A 10609-nucleotide genomic window follows, 5' to 3' on the forward strand; every position below is an offset into this window, starting at 1 on the left:
TGGCTGATTTTATATGCTGATTACTATCCTGACCTGCTGCTCCACATGTATTATATTATAATAATGGTTATTGCACAGAAAAGAGTATCTTTGCTCCTCTGGATGACTTCACTAATGAGGTGTTTCCGTATGTAAACAGAAATGATCTGATTATTGTGAATGATTTATATTACACTGTATTGTTTATGTTGTGTTATTTAATCAGAGATGAGAAGTAACTAAGTACAAATACTTTGTTACTGTACTGATTTTACTGGTATCAGTACTTTACTCCACTACTTATTTTTCTAACAACTTTTTACTTTTTACATTTTTACACAATTATCTGTACTTTTTACTCCTTACATTTTTTAAACCATCCTCGTTACTTTCGTTTTCATGTGTTTGGTGGCCTGATCTATATTATTTCTTGTCATTGCGCAATATGATTCAATCATATCAATCAATCTATTTTTCCTCATTACATGCTGCACTGCACAGCCTTTTCAAGGCTATCGCACACTGTATGTGGGCTACATTATGAAGATTACTATGAAAAAGGCAAGGATGACTATGCAGATTTTTTTAATTGATGTTTTATTGGCTATGACTTTACATATACCTGTTGGCCTAAACTGTTGTCTTCAATTAATCAATTTTAATAAATATTTTACAACAAACTGTAATATAATTAATGTTTAATCATTGAATAAAATAAGTAGAGTCGTTTTAAACATACGTATCTGTACTTCTACTTAAGTAAAGGATGTGTGTACTTTTGCCATCTCTGTATTTAATCAAAGCCTGACATTTAACTTAAAAAGATTTGTCTTGTGGCCATTGCAGAATTGTTCTGATTATTATAAATAAAGTGTTTATTTTATTGAGTAGATATTCTGTTCGGAATAAAACAGTCCTGAATAAATAGTTGCTTATTGTAAATTAAATACCACAAGAAGAGCTAAATAAATCTAAAAAAAGAAATAATAAACTATACATTAAATATCATAAATGCGTAATGCAGAAAACATAGCCATCTTGTACATCCCTAATATAGCTCTTGCATTTCCTCTTGATTAGAGCAAGTGAAAGTTCTGTGGAGATAAAGGAGATTGAATGATAACTGAAGGATACAACAATGGGGTTAAACAGGGGTTTTTGTCCCCTTCCAATCTCACCGACTATCTGATTAAATCTTTTCAGGGAGAAAATCAATAGAAGGACACTTGTTTAGGGTCATTTGGAGAGGTGGCTGATTTAGCCCACTATATAGCTGCGGCTGCTTGTATCTGGAACTGCCTCTTGTCTGCTTTTAGACATCTTACATGGGAAGAAGGTGGGTTGTGTTGCTGAATGACATGGTTCGAGCAACAACAAAAGAGAACTAATCACTAAGGTGCTCATAGTAACCTTGTAAAATAAAACTGAAATGATTGAGGTATATACATTTTGTCAGTGTAATAAAAATAAGGTATTTAAAGTCTGTGATCAGTGATTTTCTGCTTACAAACCCAGATTGAGTCGTGTGTGTGTTCACTGGTATGATTATGAACTCATTAATGAATGAGTTAAAAAAGAAAAAAAAAAGAGTTGGTCTTCATTTGCTATACATTAAAATAATACTGGCGACAAGATGGCACAGTGGGTAGTGCTGTGTTGCCTCACGGCAAAAAGGTCGCTGCTCGGTCGGGCCAGTTGGCATTTCTGTGTGGAGTTTGCATGTTCTGTTTGTTCATGTGGGCTTGATCCGGGTGTCCAAAGACACGTGCTATAGTTGAGTTAGGTATGTTAAACTGTGTGTGAATGGGAGTGTATGGGTGTTTCCCAGTGATGAGTTGTAGCTGGAAGGGCATCCGTTGCGTAAAACATATGCTGGATAAGTTTTTGCAGTTCATTCCACTATTGGCGACCCCAGATTAATAAAAGAAAAATAAGCTAAAAATAAGATGAATTAATTAATTAATAAAATAATACAAAAGTAAATTCTTATAAAAAACAAACACCTTGACTTTTATTTGATCTACTAAAAAAATAAATGTGTCCCAAAATAAAATGTTGGTGGCCTAGGTGGAAAACAGCATATTTCATTCATTCAGTCAGAAAGACTCTCCAAGCATGTACTCTTGACCAAAATGCAACTAAATGTTTTTCATCTGGCCTGGAAAGAAAGTATACCTAAATTGTAGAAAAGCTTTAAAGTCTGCCAGATCTGCTTATTTTTCAACTTGAATAGAAGAAAATAAACACAATCCTAGCTTTTAATTAACAAACTTCAGCTAGTTCAAAATGCAGCTGCTACAATGCTTTCTAGAACAAAGAAATATGATCGTATTACCCCACTATTGCATTGGCTCCCTATAAATATCATATAAATTAAAAAAAAAATATATATAAACTTATAAAATTATATATTGACTATCTAAAAAGCCCTGAATGGCTTAGCTCCCCAGTATATAAGGGAGCTCCTGGTGTATTGTAGCCCCTTACTTCCTCTACACGCTCAATTAGTTCTGGACAGTTGATTATTCCCAGAAAATTTAAATCAACTAGGCAGTAGATCTTTCTCATATTTTGCACCTAAACAGCCTTCCTAGCACAGTTCGGGAAGCAGACACACTCTGTCAGTTTAAAACTAGATTAAAAATGCATGTCTTTGCATAGCATACACATAAAACACAAATGCTTTTGAAATCCAAATCCTCTATAGGACTGTAAGTCTGCATAATTTGGGGCAACCAAAGTCAAATTACTGGTATGTGGTGGTTTTAAATCAGTTATAAAATTCAGTTTCAAAGAATTTTTTAATTTTTTTTTTATTTTCAAGATCTGAGGTGAACTATCTGCTGCTGCTTTTAGTAGTATGACAATAACTGTCATGTAAAATCACATTCAAACTCACAATTAACACTGAATAAAGCACATGAGGTGTACCTGAGGTGATCATTGTCAGTTTTCTGTTGTTTAGCTGCAAGCAATTGTGGCCATTTGAAATATATCAATCTGAGGTGTTGGTTAGAACAAAACTCCTTTTGATATGGAAAATATTCCTTCTATCGCTTGCCGTTGCTTTTATTTAGAACATGACTTAAATCAACATGAAAATCTTCTGTTGGTCCTCAATCTGGCAACCTGCCCTTGCGTTTGTTTTGATCCAGAAATGCAATACCTATGTTAACCACTGGGTGTCAAACTTATACTGCACCTTTAAGCACTGATATTTTGAACAACACTCATCTATATTCATAAGTGCTCTCACTTCTATCCAGTAATAATTTAATCCAGATGACAAACAATGCTACAACTGCAGCCCTCTCTCCACCATTCATACAGCAGCTTCATTACATGGCATATTTGTCATCCTGTTTATAATACTGAGTTTCCACGCTACAGCCTATTGTCAGCTTGAACCACAAAAGGCAGGTTTCAATGCTCTTCTGAGTGTGTGATCAACCCTCAGTACCACAATTGTCATTCAAATACCCAAAAAGGTTAGATTAATCACACGCCAGAATGCTGAAATCACAGTGTTATTATCGGAAAAAATAAAGCATCATTCAGAATGACAGTGAGTGATAAATAACAAGCCATACAAACCCAACATTTCTGCAAATGCTATAGCTTCATCATGCGCAAAGGGTGTCTGTCAATCTCACCTAGAGGAAATAAGCTAGACCTCTTCATTAACACCATGCAAACAAACAAAAAAACGAGATTGTCACTCAACTTCAAAACCAATACCAGTAGGGTTTTGTCCTTTGTGTTTCAATTCCTTTTCATTCCCATCAATTTTTTTCATGCAGAGAGATTTATCACAAATCACCAGAATAAAATATAAATGCTTTTCCGCAGACTTAAAAGATGTGAAAATATGAGGGCTCTGACATGCAACAAGAATCAGACTGAATCTTTGCTCTCTCTGTTGATCTGAGAGAAAGTTTGAATTGAGTCATTTTGATCTGTGTTTTGAGCGTGTGATGTGCTCTTTAAGATGGCTGGAATGTTTGCTGATGATGACCAGACGCTCACCCCAATCACCAGCAGAGGCTCAGGACAGAAAGAGAGAGAGAGAGAGGACAGAGGCAATTCAGTCTCTTGGGGGAGCCATGATTCTGGCGTTTAGTGGCATTGCTTGTTCTTCATCTAACTGATGCCCTTTTGCTGCGAGACTCATGCATGTCTTACTTGCAGGAGCAATTTTCAGTTCACATTGAGAGGTGTAAAATAGATCATATAATTGTTCTTTAGACTCAGTTCAACTCAAATTAATTAATGTTTATGTATATAGCGCTATGACAGTATAAATTGTGTCAAAGCAACTTAACATAGAAGTTCTAGTGGATTGAAACAGTGTCAATCCAGTTTTTTAGAGTTCAGTTTAGTTCAATTCAGTGTGGTTTAAATTTAACTGTTGAAAGTCCAAACACTGAAGAGCGATCCATCGATGTGCCGCTTAACAAGTTCCAAACTAAGCCAGCCAGTGGCGACAGAGGCAAGGAACAAAACTTTACCAATTGATGAAAGCAAAGGGGAAAAACCTTGAGAGAAGCCAGGCTCAGTTGGGCACGACCATTTATCCTCTGGCAAAACTTCCTGTGCAGAGCTGCTGTCTAGGCGCGGGACACTGGAGAACGCTGGACATCCATCATGGAGAACTGCAGGTGTGAGTAGGTCACTGACGGGTGTTCAGGCTGGCCCACGGCATCAATGAGAAACCTCATCTGTCACTGTGGTCTTTCAGGAATTAGTTTCATGCTCTTCACTCTTCCATGACCACCACCACAACATCTGCTCAGAATATGGCCTGGTCCAGGATTATGGAAATCTTAGCAACATTTCTTCACAGGTCTTGGATTGCATCAATAGTTTGAGTAAATTATTTGGTTTGAATGACGAAATTAAATTGTTATTGCTGTTATTAAATATCATTTTTAAGATCAGTATCATAGGTCCTTAAGATTTTTTTTTTTCAAGAACAAACCACTCTTGTTCAATGACTTGTTTAATGAACTTAACTTGCCTTGTTAAGCCTTTAAATCGTGCTTAAAGTCAAATACCAGTCTCTTGCAAAATAACCAGTAAAACATTATGTTCTGGCACCATGGCAAAAGGTGGCAAAAGTCCAAAATAAGTTGGCTATTAGAAATTAGATATTAAAAGTGAGCATACTTAAAATGTGTTAAAAAGAATATTCACTCCGTTGAATCAGCAATTATTTGAAAAGGTGATAATGTTAATATGTGAAAAATAATTATGTTTTATACTGATGAAATTAATCATTAAATCAATCATTCCACAAATTGAATTGCAAATACAGATTTATGCAGGAATTGAACAATTAACAGATTCATTGAAACACTAATTTATTTACCATAAAAACTATTGATTGATTGATTGATTGATTGATTGATTGATTGATTGATTGATTGATTAATTGATTGAAATGTGGCATCACATAAAACCGTTTCCACTGGTTGACCAAAATAAGTCTACAATGAAAATGATAAATTTTCATTGTAATACTCCACGACAATGACAATGAAAAAAATGTCAAGAGGTCCTGCCACACTACTATTTAAGATTTTTTTAGACAACAAACTTTCTTTACACATGGGTAAAACAGAGGCTATTTTATTTGCTTCAAGAATAAAATTTAAAAAAGATGATAATTTTGTAGTTAAGATTAATGATTGGAAAATTCAGTCAAAAAATGTGGTAAATTATTTGGGTTGTTTAATAGATAATAAATTATCAGGAGATGCTATGGCAAAACAAGTTTTTACGAAGATTTGTGGAAAAATTAGGTTTTTAGCAAGACAATCTGATCTGTTGGATGTTCATTCTTTACAATTGTTGGCAGGAGCTTTAATTCAACCCCATTTTGATTATGCTACGTCATTTTGGTACAGTAGCTGCTCACAGAATTTGAAGGAGAAATTGCAAAAGGCACAAAATAAATTAGTACGAATAATTTTAAAAATGCATCCTAAAGCACATTTGCACAAAGAGTCTTTTAATAAATTAGGTATGTTAACTGTTAGTAATAGAGTATGTTTTTTAAAACTGGGAATGGTACGTAAAATGTTTAATAATGTGGTTCCTAGCTATTTGATTAACTATTTTCAAATGGTGAGGCAACAGCATTCATACAGTACTAGGAGTTGGGATTTTAATATTTGTTTATTTAAATTTAGAAGTTTAGTGGGAAAAATGTGTTTTTATATACAAGTGCAATCATGTGGAACAAACTACCAAAATCAATCAAGGAAATAAAATATTTAAGGTTGTTCAAAAAAGCTATCAAAAGATGGTTGTTTGATGGGGATAATTAGTTTGCATGGTGGACGAGGATGTTTTAATTTGTATGTTACTTGAGTGTGAATAGGTTTGCGGCTGGAAGGCCATTAGCTGTGTAGAACATGTGCTGGATGAGTTGACTGTTCGTACCGCTGTGGCGACTGTTTGTTTTATTCTTCATTAGTATTTTGAAGCCATACATTGTTTTTATTTAACAGAGGACCACAATGGAAATAAGCCCAGGGCTTTATTGTGTTTTTATCCTCAACAGTTTTTTTTAACAAAGTGTATGGAATACTTTTTGTACAGTTTGTCTAAAATCTGTCAAATAAAATTCAATTCAATTTAATGATATAGCACTAACACACTAACATTTTGGTTCAGAGAAGATTGAATTCATTACGAGATGGTGCAGTAAATAAGCTGTAGACGTACACAGAGTTTTATTATTTATGATTAGGCATCATTGGCCTCAGGCCTGTCCAAGCTTCAGCAGATGTCTCCCTGATTTAAGAGAGGCAAGACCTGATTCATCAAGGTGTGTTATAAAGCACATGGCAAGCTACTACACAGACACAAAGAAAGATACATTGTCCAGTCTGAGCGCAGTTTGAAGACATGTCAAATTCCTAGTCTGGTTCATCCTTAACGACTGGAGCACTAGAGTAAAAGCCTTTTGACAGCCTTTTACACAGCCTCCATGTTCTTCATGTGTCTTTGCTTCGTTTTGTACTGACGCAAAACCTGGAAATTGCTGTATAAGAGTATATGACAAACAATTTTGTGTTTAATAGATGTCTTAAACATAGTCGGCTTGGCTAAAAGAAGTATACATTTGAACTGTCTGTGAAAAATCTAAGAGATAGCCCAATGATATACATAGTATTTAATGACTAGTTTAGTTTTGGCCAATTCTGACACTGTGTCCTAACAACACATGATGCAACAAGATTCCAGCAATAAGAAATATGTCTGTCTGCACCAGACAGGCACGGCAGAAACATTTAAATACCAGACATTCAGAAATGCAGAATACTACACAGCACTCCTAAATAATAGGCAGGTTTAATATAATTAGTAAAAATTAAACCTCATTAACATTAAAGTGCATGCAGAGTGAGAGTTTTCCGCTGAGTCACATTTCTAATATCCATGATCAATGGTTGCTAGTCATTGTATTTGCAAGATCTGAGGTAAATGTTCAGTATGACTATAAATGTCAATTAAAATGGTATTCAAGCTCACACTGGAAACAATTAACAGTGAAAGCACAAAATCAGCAACTGAGGTGATATCTGTCATTGTAGTTTATTTTATTCAGCAGCAACATTGCAGGAATATAAATGAAACAAAAATAAATCTTTTACCATCATGGATGGTTTGGAAAAACACATGGAAAAGATAGCTGTTATCATCCCACAATTAAATATATATATATATATATATATATATATATATATATATATATATATATATATATATATATATATATATATATATATATATATTTATATATATATATATATATATATATATATATATATATATATATATATATATATATATATATATATATATATATATATATATATATATATATATATATATATATATATATATATATATATGTATATATGTATATATATATATATATATATATATATATATATATATATATATATATATATATATATATATGTATATATATATATATATATATATATATATATGTATATATATATATATATATATATATATATATATATATATATATATATATATATATATATATATATAAATTTTTTTTTTTTTTTTTTTTTTTTGCTGGGAATCTTCCATTTTCTACTGAAGATAAACTTCAACAACTTTCCCTGTTCAATCAATACTAATTTTATAAGGATCAGCAGACTTGTTCTGCTGATTTTATCACACATAAAGCTTTCATATATTGCCATTAGCAGACGTTGTTTAGCCATTAATGCTTCAGGATTGCAGGGGTGAGCTAGCTGATAGCTCAAATTAATGTTTGGAGCTGAGAAATGAAAATGCATCTGAAGTATAGCCTACAATAATATAGCACTTATTGCAAAAGGTGAGCTGACAGAAACTTTACTGTGGTGGAAAATAATGTAAAAGTTGGATGTTCTGTTATAATATTATGTTTAACAGTTTGATTTATCACACTTTATTTTCATACGACATGCTGTATGAGACCGTTTAAGTCTGCTGCATGATAGTGCATGCCATCTGAATTTTTAAAACAAAATTAGCTTTTCTTTCCTGTTTTCTTTCATTTCGCTTTTATGCAGATAAATTTGTATTTTTCATTTTTTTTATAAATATAACTGAACATAAACATTAAAAATGTAATAAATTATTCATATTGTGCATAGGATAAAAATGCTTATTTTAGATGACCGAATTTACATGGCACTTAGAGATATTTGCATCTGAACTCTTCATATACACAGCGAAGAAAACATTGAACACCTGGTAAAAATAGTTATAAAAGAGCTGCTGACATGAAATTAACACAGATTTTTGGTAAAAACCCAAACAATCAAAACATACACAATAATAATAATGAAAATAACAAAAAAAACATTAGTTCTGTAATTACAATGGGATTTCACTAAGAGAAACTGCTGAAATCCATTTAATACTTTGTATAATTTTTATTTATTTTTTTTTTTAGCTTCAAGATGTGTCTTCTTGAATACAAAATTGAGGTTTTACAGGTTTGCACTCTGACAGATAATGTAATGGTGATATTGCTTTATATTCATTGCAGACGATTTACCAAAGAATAACATTTTTGGAAAGCTTTTGATAACATTAATTGGACTGTTTTTCCATCTGTTACCATTGACATGGGCTCTAGTAAAGCATACTGTATGTTAAACAAATTCTTCAGACAAGCAGCATGACTTTTCAGTTCATGGCTTAGTCACTTAGTATTTAATAGCGATGTGACATGGTCTCGGGGCCAAAGGCCTCAAGATACTAAATTGCCATGAGATTTCTCGTCGAGGTGAAAAGTTGTCTCATGAGTTGAGATGTTATGATGCATGAGGGTGAATTTAGCACTGAAGATTGGAAACATGATTGGATTAAAACCGCACATCAAGTGCTTTGCACACACCTGACAGGCTGGCCTCGGAGTTCCTTGTCACTCATTTGGGGCAGGGGAGTGTGACATAACCAATTGTTTTTCTTCACCGGAGTTTCCAAAAGCCGAGGCTGCTACAACTGCAGCCACATGCATTAACCATGGCTCATAACATACGATGGATTAGCACTTTAGGTATGCTTTAAGTCATAATAGTCATAAACACTAATCGAATTAAGTCGTGGAGTATTCCCATTTCACATTATTGAAGTGCAGTACAGACATGTAATTGCGGTAATCAAACTATTACCTTGTGTAGGACTTTTAGCTCCATTTTGTAACAAAATAAGCTAAACACACTCAGCTGTTTGACACACATCTCCTCCGAGAGTGTGCGGGCACACACAGTGAACTTCTGGAGACCTGTACACCTGTTGTTGCATTATCATTATGACTGAACACACGTAAAGGATTCCGATTTCCATGTGAAATTGTACAAGGAAGAAGCTAGTTGGTAGATTATAGATTTTTTATAGCTTAATATTTAGCACTCTTTGCATGTCCTATATGGCACAATTCATTAAAATAAATGTTAAATAACATTCATTACAAGTTTATTTTAAAAAAGCACCTAAATAGTTTTGCAATTAGATTTTTTTTTTCTGTTGAATAAAACATTTTCCATTCATGTATTTCATCATTGAAGATTTCTTAAAAATACTGTAAAAATCTTGACTCATCTCGTTCTCGTAAACCTAATCCTGTGTCTCATCTTGTCTCGTGGAGTAAGCGCCTCAACACACCCCTAGTATTTAACATTCATTATTTGCTTACATTGATGGTTCAGTTAAGGCACTGCTCTTGAGATGTGAATGCTAATGGACAGCTCTCTGAGGATATTATAGGCCTCATTGATATACAGTAGATAGCTACCGAGGTAGATAAGAGCAGGGCTTCTGATGCGTGATAGCAATAATGTCTTAAAGAGTGTCAATGTAAAGCAACCACACATAAACATCACTAATACACTGAATTGTATTATTAATTGAATGATTATTTATTTATTCATTTATATTTATTTATATATATAACACTTTGTTTTGATGGTCCATTTGAGTAGACTGTCTGCTTAATATCTATTGATACTGCTCCTTCAACAGACATTTAACTGACTTTGCAAGTACATGTCAACTTACAACAACTAACGCTAACCACAACCTAGCAGTC

This window comes from Danio rerio, chromosome 7, assembly GCF_052040795.2.
Source record: "Danio rerio strain M-AB ecotype USA chromosome 7, GRCz13ab, whole genome shotgun sequence".
NCBI classification, from domain to species: Eukaryota; Metazoa; Chordata; class Actinopteri; order Cypriniformes; family Danionidae; genus Danio; species Danio rerio.